The sequence below is a fragment of the Cryptomeria japonica genome, chromosome 5 (assembly GCF_030272615.1).
Source record: "Cryptomeria japonica chromosome 5, Sugi_1.0, whole genome shotgun sequence".
Classification (NCBI taxonomy): domain Eukaryota; kingdom Viridiplantae; phylum Streptophyta; class Pinopsida; order Cupressales; family Cupressaceae; genus Cryptomeria; species Cryptomeria japonica.
This window is the reverse complement of record NC_081409.1, coordinates 16,711,267-16,723,341: the sequence shown is the minus strand read 5'-3', so window position 1 is coordinate 16,723,341 and position 12,075 is coordinate 16,711,267.

Here is a 12,075-nt window from a genome sequence, read left to right as displayed (position 1 = left end):
GACATTTCTCCTCCCTCCTTCAGGATTCACTTTCATCCTTTCACTTTGCACACACTCACAACCTATCCATTCATAATAAACTTACCCATTCCCATCATGACTTGTTATTGATCTACCCAAGATTGGTTAGCCATTCATAATAAACCTCCCTTTTCACTCCTTTCCATCCATAATAAATCAGATCCTATCTGTGGCTAAGGCAAATCCTACGTCTAGTGATGGGTGTGGAACTAAGGACATCACATGTTTCAAGGAGTACAGTTTCTTCCAGCTTCCTTCAGTCTATCTATGCACAATCCGCAATAAAGCAACATTTGCATCACAGATCCGCAATAAAGTTTCATCTTCTCCGCAATAAAATATCAGTTTCATGGATTCAGTCAGTTTCAGATGAGACACAACAGCAACAATGGGCTTCAACAAATCAAATCTTTCAACAGACTCGGACAACATATGGTTCAGTGCTATCTATCCTTTTTGTGAAAGTAAACATTGAGACCACAATCAAATAAGACTTATACAAGTGACAAGAGACACTAAACTTGAGGACTACAGTGGATGTTGGTGTTGAGTCTTGGTTTTCTTTTGATTTTATCTTTTTGGTGACATGTCTTTTAGCTTTTCCAGAATGTCTCTGACTAGAGATTTTATCTCCAGGATGTCTTTGACTAGAAAGGCGAGGATGGGGTATTGTCACCTATTTTTATTTTGTTGTCTGTGGATTGTCTCTTAGTAATGCTATGAATTGTCCAAGGATATGAGGACACTGTGAGTCTAGTATGAACTGGGGCATTCCTTGTTTGTGACTGTCTTATCTCCATGCAAATGGGTACAATGACTTTCTAGGTTGCACATATGCCTCGATTGTCATAACCTACTTGCCATAATAAGCTCAATGATGATAACGCACAAGAAGATCTTTCAATTTCATCTCTTCTATCTTCCATCCCCCTTTTCTTGATTGACTTCCATCGTCCTTCTCGAGTCCGCGTAGCCTGCTATCACATGACTGAGTATAATGACAGATCAAAAATATTTGCATTTCATGTAGTTGCACCTGCATTACCACATATAAGCATTTCATACATACATATAGATATCACAACTACATCACATCCTGCACACAACACCTGTAAGCACAATTTACATTTGCATTATCATATTCATCTGCATTACATACATTCACATTTGCATCATGCATACACATATAAAACATAAAAGAACAAAAATATTGCATTGCATCATGTACATATTTGCATCCATAATATAAGCATCGCATAGAAACATACATCATGAAACATCTCATCACATAGGTACACATGCATATAGCTACCGCAAAGATGAATCATCTCATATATATATATAAAGTGTCATGATACAATGATGTCAAAATCATATGGCTACAATCACCTGAAGGTGTCATCATACAAAATAGTACAAAATTGATACAGAGGAACCCACTGATCACTCCTGCCAGTACTGTCGGTAGTGCTAATCCTATCCATGTCATCATGTCCCATACCACATGCCCTACCCTCATCTCTAGTCCTGGGTCCCGGAACACTCATCTCAGGACCTCCCGGTCTCCATCTCGATCATAGGAAATCAGCTCCCCATCGATCGGTATCCTCAGGATCCGGTATATATCCTCCAGGGTGACTGTCATCTCACCCATTGGCAAATGAAACGTGCAAGTCTCGGAGTGCCACCTCTCTGCCAGTGCAGTCAGTAGTCCCATGTTCGCCCAAAACTCAGGCACATACAGAATATGTCTCAGACCCATAGCCTCAATCGCAGCTTGGTCCTCAAATGTTATCTTAGGTCGCAACCTTTGAGTCGATGGGAATCTCTCCCATGACTCCAACATAGGCAAATACTCCTGCAGTCAAGCAAATCAATCATGTCACTCATAGTGGCATTCACTGTTCATCACAAAATGCTACTTTTTATCTAAGTGCATATGGTACTTTGTCCTAGTGACACTCACTGTTCATCACAAAGTGTTGCTTCTATCCTAGTGGTACTCCCTATTCATCACAAAGTACTACGTGTTTTGCACTCCCTGTTCATCACAAAGTGCTACTCACATTTGCACTCACTGTTCATCACAAAGTGATGCTCATATTTTAGTACTCCTTGTTCATCACAAAGTACTACATCTTGGCACTCATTGTTCATCACAAAGTGCCTTGATCTATCCTATCCTAGGGCCTCTACTTGAGTGAATCTTCTTGAGTAGTTTCCTAATTGGCAACATATGTTCTATCACAGAATTGTCAATCCTAACCCTAGTTGCAATCCTAGTCTTCCCTAGAGGACCTGCTTGAGTGTATCCTCTCAGCAGCTTATCCAATCGACAGCATATGTTCATCACAGAACTGTCGATTTGACCTAGAAGACACAAATTCACATTTTTTTGACACAAACACGCTTTCCTGACATAAACGCACTTAGAGACTGCATAAATGTGCTTGTTTTACATAGACATGCCTGAAGCACACAGATGTGCCTATGCTCTACATAAACGTGCCTGGATGACACAAACGTGTCTTCCTAGCATAGACACGCCTGCACAGTGCAGACGTGGCCACATTCGGCACAAACACGTTTTCCCGCATAGACACGCCTGGCACAAACATAGACGTGCCTAGCGAGCATAGACGCGCCTGGCACCAACGTAGATGCACCTGGACATTTTTGACATTTTTTGGACCCTAACCTAGAGCACATTTATTACCCTATCTAGCATGCATTAATGACAACAATAAATGCAACAAAGTACGAGGAGGTTTTGCAATACTTACCAGCTCTCCTGCCTCTGCTGGCCTCTGGAATCAGCGAATGTGGTCGAATCTGTGAATCAAAGCCATCGCTACTGGCTGCTGCTGCTCTATTTTCTCTCTGCACTCTGCTCTCGTGGATGTGTAGATGACAATGAGGATGTATTTACCTCGTAGTATATCTTATAGATTGCCCTAGCTCTCATCTCCTGAGTCAGTCTTCATTATCCCATGACTCTGTCACTCTATCTGGTCAGTCCATTCTAGCCTTTCTTTCTTACCGAGAGATTGTCTGTGATCTTTTCAGACATTTTCATCTAATCTCTCGAGGGGGCATATCATTCCCATCTTGGGGCAACTCTGTATCAGTTCATCTTATCTTCTTTGAAACAACGCGACAAGCCGCATTGTCTCAAAGAGGGGCAAAATGTAGACACCTAAAATTGTCCAGTCTAATTAAATAAATATTTTATTTATTTAATTATCTAAGCTTAATTCTTCTATTAATTAAATAAATCTTTATTTATTTAATTAATTCATTTATCCTCTTCTAGCCTTATTTCTCATTTAAATAAATATATTTATTTATTTAAATTATCCTTTTCCTAAATTAAATAAATATCTTATTTATTTAATTGATTTCACTCCTTCTATTAATTAAATAAATCTTTATTTATTTAATTAATTCATTAACCTTTTCTACCCATGACACATGTCATTCATCTCTTAATTCATACACTACCTACCCCTTTCATTATTTTATTATTTCCTCTACCTACCCTCTAATCATAGCCGACCATTTACCTTTTACACATCTCAATCTTATCCCTCCATTTCTTATAGTGTCTTCTATATAAGGAGATGCTTCCTTCATTATCAAACCCTAATCAATCATCCTAATGACTTGACTACTTGATCAATTGACTACTTGGCATATGCGATCCTACTTGCAACCACATTCCGTTCTTTGTTGAGCTCTTGTGCACATAAAATCTAAGAGCAAATATATCAAGCAAGATCAATGGAGATAGGAAGAATGGAGATCCAAACCCTATTGGACATGTGATGGTATAATCTTTGTGATTTCATTTGATTTGCATTGTCTTAGGTAATCTTCATATGTTATGGTGGATCTTTGTTGTTGTTAGGCTAGGGTTTTGTGGTTGAATTCATTTAGCCTTTCAATATCATTATTATTGTTATCCATTTTCACCATAAACAACATTCATCTCATGTTAATGGATGAATGTTAGTTTACCTTCTTTGTCTTTGGGTTAAAGGCATAGGAATTTATTTGATTCTTTGTAAATCATTCGAAGGTAGCTACGCCTTGGAAAATAAGCAGAGAGCACTTGTATATAATTGTGGCAAGTGACTCAACTATTGTGTTGCAAGTTTGTCTTTTAGCCTTGGGTGTTTAGGAGTCATTTTGTGCAGGTGTTTTGAGAAGACAAATCTGTTCACTAACAAATTTTTTGGCGACTCTACTGGGGAAAGGAATCGTAGTCTCAGTGCTTTCTTTTCTCAAAAATTTGAAGGTACCTCCCCAAGGATGGAGGTTGGCGGTACTATTGAAAATGAATACCATGAGGTATATCAAAGATATCCAAAAATTTTAAAATATTGGGTTCCAGCAAGAAGTGAAGATATCTCTGATATTTTTATCTTTATTCCACCATTTAAAGAAAACCCAATCAAAGAAGTTACAGAATACTTGGCAAGGGAAGTAGGATTTCTAAAATCCTTCTATGGTGCTGTCCTTATCAAGAGAAAATCCATCGTGCAAAAACCATCATCAAGCAAGAAGGAGCAAATTGGTGTTGAAGAGCTCGTGAATTCAAATGACAAGGTTTTGTCACAATCTTTCTTCAGCCCAGAAGTAGAATCTCTCAACTCCATAGGTATGGGATGTCATCTAGATTCAAGTAGTTCTAATAATAAAGATTTTCAGACTAGTATGCAGCAGTGTGAGGCTTTTAGTTTCTTTGAAAGGATGAACAAGGATGATTCTTTACACTTTGAGATTTGTAATCAACCAACTAAAGAATCTGTCAATGGTGATATTGAAGTAATATCATGTTCCCCTATTAGAATTTGTGTTGATTATAAGATGTCATATGTTCATGATAAAGATTTATCCAGTTCTGAAAATCTATTTTACAAAAAGAATGTTAAGATGGAACAGGAAGATGACCATGCCTATGAGATGCCACAGCAACAAGAAAGATCAACTATCAAAAAAGAGAACCCCACTGTGAAAATTCCAGAATATAGAAATGGGGTTGAGCACCATGATGATTTGATAAATGAAGAAACAGATGGGATGCTTGGTATGCGTAATGATGATGTGCTTCTTTCACAAAGTAAAGTAAGTATTCTTGTGAGAGCAGATTTCATGCTTAATTAAATAGCTTGCTTTGCTGAAATATGTCATGATACTAGAGATTTTGTAAAAAATGATGATCTTCGTATCATTTATTTTGAAGATTATGTAGTTTCCCTTGAGGAGGTTTCTAGACATCATTTCTTTTAGCCTGAAATTGAAAATCATTTGGGAAATGATATGCAAAAAGCCCAAGGAAAATCAGAAATTTATGATGAAGAATGGCTTTTTGGGGGTGGATGGTTATTCAAGAAAGTTTTGTATGTTACTAATATGATTTATAATATTAATGGAGTCATCAGATGGTAGTTTTTAAGGACTACACTGAAGGGGCACCGTCAATTGCTCTGTAAAGGCTCCTATTTCTCTTAGCCAGTCAATGGCTTCGTGTAAGTTCTTGCTTCCGGTTATTGTGGTAGGAGTTTTTCCTACTTATGTACATATTGTATATATCTTTTGGTGTGTGTAACGTTAGTTTGAACAATGCCCAAGCTTTGGGCCTACCACTTGTCTGGGTGGTTTGCTGTTTTGGCTTTCCTCATTTTCAGTTTTAGTTTGTTAGTTTAGCCCTGCTCCCCTCCACCCACATTGCAAGAAGCTTCCCTTCCACTCTTTGTGACTCTATTTCCCAATGGTGCTAGGCACTTGTCTTTTCAACCAAAGAATGCTGGAGTTCTCTATTTTTATATAAAAAATAGTCCCCCTGTAGAGCCAATGTTAGCCCCATATAGAGCCAAAATTAAAAATTCAGAATTTGGGTCTACTCTGTGTCAATCCTTGCTGGTGGACATTTTATCTATTAAGAATGAGTATTGAACCCCTTAGAAATAAGTTCAAAGAGGTTCGAAGATGTTCAAAGGTTTATTTCAAAGGTTCAGTTCAAAGATCAACTTCAACAAGGTACAATTGGTTCAGGCAGGCTCATATCTACAAATTGTGGCCATTCATGTGAAGATCTTTTGTTACAACATGTGAAGAAACATTGCATTTCCACATCCTTTTATAAGAGGCAATGAGAAATTATTGTACTCTTCAATGAGGAAATTAAAGTAATATGGTTTCATTCTGAATGAATAATTGTTATTGGAAACCATTGAAGAACACTTGATAAATGTTGGAGTTTGGACAACAAGTTTGATTGTTCTGACAATTTTATATACGTCCACTCAGACATCAATAACTTTTTCCTCGAACATAATTTGCTCGATCTCTCTAGTCACATTGTGCTAAATTAGAAATGAAACAACATATCCAAAAATTGGCAAGATCCAACGGTGGGATAAAAAGTTATGCCCCCCGCAATGAGACCCAATTTGACTGTCATAAAAACATCCGCCCAACATCAAATTTTTATTATTATTTTGGACTAATGTTTTCATATCCCACTTGTCCAAATATGCCAAAATGACATTTATAAACTATTGAATGTAAAGTTTATAAAGAATTTATTTTATAAAGAGGATGGGTGGAGAAAGTAAAAAGGAAAGGTAAAGTAAAAAAAAGGTGGAACTGGTTACATTTCAAGAATTGGTTGTAGAAGAAACAAAGGTTATGACAAAATGATTTATGGGAGAAACTGATGGGGGATTTTGGTGGGATGGTAGCCAAGAAAAGGAGGAGAGATTTTCTACAAGATTGAATGGTCTTTGAGCCATGTTTTTGGTATTTGTAAAAAAAAGAGAACGTATGTTAAATCTTTAAGTTTAAGTATGTTTTCTTTGATTGGAGATGATCTTTGAGTTGTCCCAATCATTTCAGATGTTGTCCTGTTCATTTGAAATGCATATGTGTTTGTTAAAATCTTTGAATTTTAATTACTCATATATCTGAAATGAAATGTCAATCTTTCTTTTGTTTCCTTGAAGTTGGTAGATTAGACAAATGGCCATTGTGCCTTTTATTTAGTTTTCTTTAAACTCATTAAATCTGTAATCACATTCATCTCATGTTAATGGATGAATGTTAGTTTACCTTCTTTGTCTTTGGGTTAAAGGCATAGCAAGTTATTTGATTCTTTGCAAATCATTCGAAGGTAGCTGTGCCTTGGAAAATAAGCAGAGAACACTTGTATATAATTGTGGCAAGTGACTCAACTGTTGTGTTGCAAGTTTGTCTTTCAGCCTTGGGTGTTTAGGAGTCATTTTGTGTAGGTGTTTTGAGAAGACAAATCTCTTCAATAAAAAAAAGACATCTCATAAGAGAATCAACACAAGTACGATGAAGTCAAATCGGATCTCGTATATATATATCATGTCAAGTATAAGAGGACAAAATGATGTTGAATGACATATACAAACTCCCATCGGAGCAAGAATCGTATAGGCTACAAAAAATGGGTGTGTCTACAAAAAATATCCGAGCTACAAAAAGAAATAATCTAGCTCACACCCTCTCCCTCATTGCCTGGTGGAGGAGGAGGAGCCTAATGCCCAGGATCCTATCGAGGCACCCGAGTTCCCTCTGACCATGCCATATACTGAGTAGGGTATCACCTACTGAGCAACAGGAACTGCGACACTATATGCGGCCACGTAATAAGTTGCCCTACTACTCTGGTGGAGGACCTCCTGTCGCAGGGGCTCTATTTCTGCTCTCATCTCTTCTCTTAGTGTTACGATCTGGTGATCACGCTCGGTCCTCACCTTGGCAAGATGGCAATCCCACTCGACCCTCACCTTGGCTAGCTATCGGTCCCGCTCCGCTAGCTGAGTCTGAGCCACTATCAACTGTGACTGCAGCTCTGCAAGATGTGCCCTCATCGACCGTCCAAAGTCTGTCCCCTGCTCTCTTGCAAGCTCCTCACCTCCACCTCCACCTCCACCTCCATCTCCACCCTGCTCATCCCTCCGCTGCCAGACCTGTCTCGAAGCTGCTCACTCCTCCTCAGTCCCACCCAATCTCACACCCACTCCTCCTAGGGATCTGCCCTCACCCCTTTGCTATCCACCCTCAGCTGGCACCCTACAGCTGCTAGCACCAGGATCACCACCTGTCTGCCTCGGATCCTCGACTCTTTGTCCCTATCCCTGTGTTGGTGCGGGGCCATTATCCTCAACATCCTCAATACGAGGAGCCTGCTCACCCAGATCTCTGAATCGCGGGAACAGATGTCGCTGAAAATAATCTCTATACTGGGGCAATACCCCCACATCCGCTACGTCATCCATGTAATCCCAGCTCAAGCAGTGTAAACCAGTCAACTCTTGCATTGCCAAAGCATAAGACAACCGCGGAGACCATCCCTGTCTCTCCTCATCTGCATACCATGCATAAGTTGTGTACTTCTGTGAGATCCCCTGAGGCCGGCCATACTGCCTCATCACTCAAGAAACGATGAATTGCTCCACAATGGTTTGTGACCTCCTGATCAGTGGGCATGTAACAAAAAGGTCCTTGCAGACTAGCCGCCAGTCATCCCATAGCTCCAGGCCTCTATATAGTCTCCATACAACAGCTATCAGGTCATCGAGCTGTCGTCTCCAAAAATCTGTCTTGCCCAGATGGGGCTGTGTAATATATCCAACATACCTATATATGATTCGCTGCTCGAGCTCTCTATTGTCATCTACTATGGGCCGACAAACGGGAAGGTGCTCCCAAGCCCACACCTGCAAAATGTATACATTGACGGCCATGCTCCACCCATCTCTGTACATAATCTCATGCATCTCTCAATACATGTGGGCCAATAAACACGAACCCCAGCCAAGTCTCTGAGGGGTCTCTATCAACCTCTCTAGCATCCGACCCCATCCGCACTAGAAGCCCTACTGCCCTCTGTCTGGCATCAGAAAACAGCCTATAAATCCTTCTAGAACGCATGCCAGAGGATACTCCTCACTTTACCTGCTCATAAGTATGTCCCAACTCATGGAACGAGTCAAAATTTCAGGATCACCGAAGACATGCCTCACTGCCTGTAATCCTGGAAGGTACCCTGAATCATAATCCACCTTATCCCTAGCAAAAGGGATACAGAGGATCCTATATACATCCTCAGGAATGATAGTCAACTCCCCCACTGGTAGATGAAACGTATTATACTCCAAATGAAAATACTCTACCAATGTCGTGAGAATTTCATGATTCACACGGATATCAGGTAATCTCAACAGATGAGTCAAGCCGCACAAGTCAATATGAGCCTATTCAACCTCAGATAAATGTCGCACTAATGCCATAGTAGGAGGATAAACACATTTGAACAACATAGGAGGTAATCAAACTTGCAAAAACCCAACAACGAAGCATCAGAAAACATTCCAAATGAGCCTACAAGAGAAGCAAAACATCATGCAAATCCAACTAAGTCAAATACAAAATCAAAATTTCATGTTTACACCTCCAAAAATGCTCACTGTCTCTCGAATGACAAAACACAGATAAGCAGCATCTCATATGAGCCAGGATTAGCTCTTGCATGACAAAACAACCTCAAACGACAAACTTTTAGACCGCGCATGACAAAATGGTGTTTTTATAGACCTGTCGTACGACACACTAGTGGCCCTAGAATGAAAAAATCTAATGGGTTCAAATGATGAAAGAAACCTTACCAGTTACTCGTACGAGATAGGATCCTATCTCGCACGATAAACCGTGACGCTCGACCCCAAACATGCGAAAAACTTGCAAAATGAACAAAAAAATTCAAAATTGAAAACATAAACAGGCTTAAGATCGATCGCTTACTGCTGGCTCGTAGTTTCAAGGTCGATTATGTCTTCTCTGGTGCTTGAATCAATGCTAATGAGTAGGGACCACCATTTTCTTCGCAGAAGGCTTTTTGAATTTTCAAACTTGGAGGGCTAAAATGAATTGAAAATGACACTTTTGTCCCATATATAGCCAAAAACCTAATTTTTCAACTTGCTCTAATGGACACAAAAATTGTAACCTTATCTAATTTGACCGTTCTGATTCCATTTTCGGGATTGAAATCGAAATTCAAGATCATTTTGCTAGTCAATTTCAGAATTTCGACCACTTAGCACTTTTCATCAAAGCTCATTCTCTCTTCTAATTGCACTCAATTTCTCATGAATCAACGCTAAATCTCAATTTAATTTCTACAAATCGACTTTGCGCTCAATTTCTTATCAATCAATGCAAATTTTTTAAAAATTCCTCTGAATCAATTTGTGCTCAAAACAACTTATCATCGCTCAAAATTGCCTATAATCATGTACCCTCGCTATCTTTCAATTTCGCTCCCGAGGGGGCATACTTGTGACCTTATGACCTCACATCTTCAAATGTCGAGAAAATTTTCAAATCTTCATCGAAAGTCGAGCAAAAAAACTTTTTCAACTAAAGAAAATCAATCAAATAAGACCTCATCACTTTATATCAAGTTGAGATTTCTCAATCATCTAAATCAAATCAATCGCTAGGGGCATATCAGTTTCATCGTTTCAAATCAAGCTGATATTTGTCTTCATCTGAATCAATCTCTTAACGTTAATCAGTTTCATCGCTTTTCATCAAGATAATTATTCGTTTAAACTCAATCAAGGGTTTAATGAGTTTCTTTGATCACACTCAATCTAAGCAGTTGTTCAGTATTCATCTCTTTGGATCAAGCTAGACAGTTTATCTTCATCGTATCTTGATCAATCATGTTCAAAATCAATTTTTATCATCACTCACTGTGTCTAGATCAATCAAGTTCTAGATCAGTAAGATCCGCTTCTTGATCAATCAAGTTCAAATTTGGTATCTTTTGTTTTCTATCGTTCCTAAGTTCAATCAAGTTCAGGATCAGTATCGCTTTAATCAGACTTCATTTAGCTTCGTCGCTTTGAATCAAGTTAAACACCTCGCTTTCATCTAGTTCATGATCAATCAAGTTCAGAACTGGTATCTCCTAGACATCAAATTTTCATTGAACCAACGCGCTGCTCGCACATCAATTCAAAAAGGGGCAAATGTAATACTCTAAAAATGGTCATCTAAACCATGGGCCCCTAATCTCGACAACATCACCAAGGTCCTAACCAAAAGCAATTAAATAAATCTTGAGCACACAATTAATTCTAAAATCATCAAATGTCACATGGCAAAATTAATCAATCAATATTAAATAAATTTAATTAATTAAATCATTCCAAGAAAATCATTTTAAACAATTATGTTATTTATTTTAATTGAATATCCTTGCATATTTAATTAAATAAACCAATTTGGCATTAAATCATCAAAAAGAGGAATTTAATTAAATAAATCAATTGAGCGCAAATCTTCAAAAATGGAAACAAATCAAAAAAGGAATTAATTGACCAAGAAAGAATTAAAAATTTGAGAAAAGAAATCAATTGGAGATAATCTTGAAAAATAAATTAAAAATTAATAAATAATCTCAGAGAAAGCAATTAAAACAATTAAATATTAAAATTGAATGAAATAGAGAATAAATCAATTTTTCCTGGTTTTATCTTAATTTTAGTTCAATTTCCTTTAAAACTGAGAAAAGCATCCAATCACATCAATTCACCTGGATTGTGCTTCCTCTTGGAAAATCTTGACCGCTCATCATCATTTGATCTCAGCCGTTGGTTTCTTTCTGAATTTTCTATAAATTCAGGCTCTGATCTCTCATTCAAAAAAAAAAGATCCTGGAGGCTGGAGAATATATTGTTATTATACTTTTTTTGCTCTAGGTTCATTGAGAATATTGCATACATATTTAGATCATTTATCTTAATATTGCAAAAATCTTGTTAGATTAATATTGCATCCATCTAGCATTCATCATGCTCATATAGATTAAAATCCTTCATCTTGATGTTGTCTAGTCACTGGTATTGCTAAATAATCTAAGAGCAATCTTATACTCACATCTTTTAGAAGGCAATGGGTCGATTTGTTATGGTTTGCATATTCATGTTTATATCTATCTAACCATGCATGTAA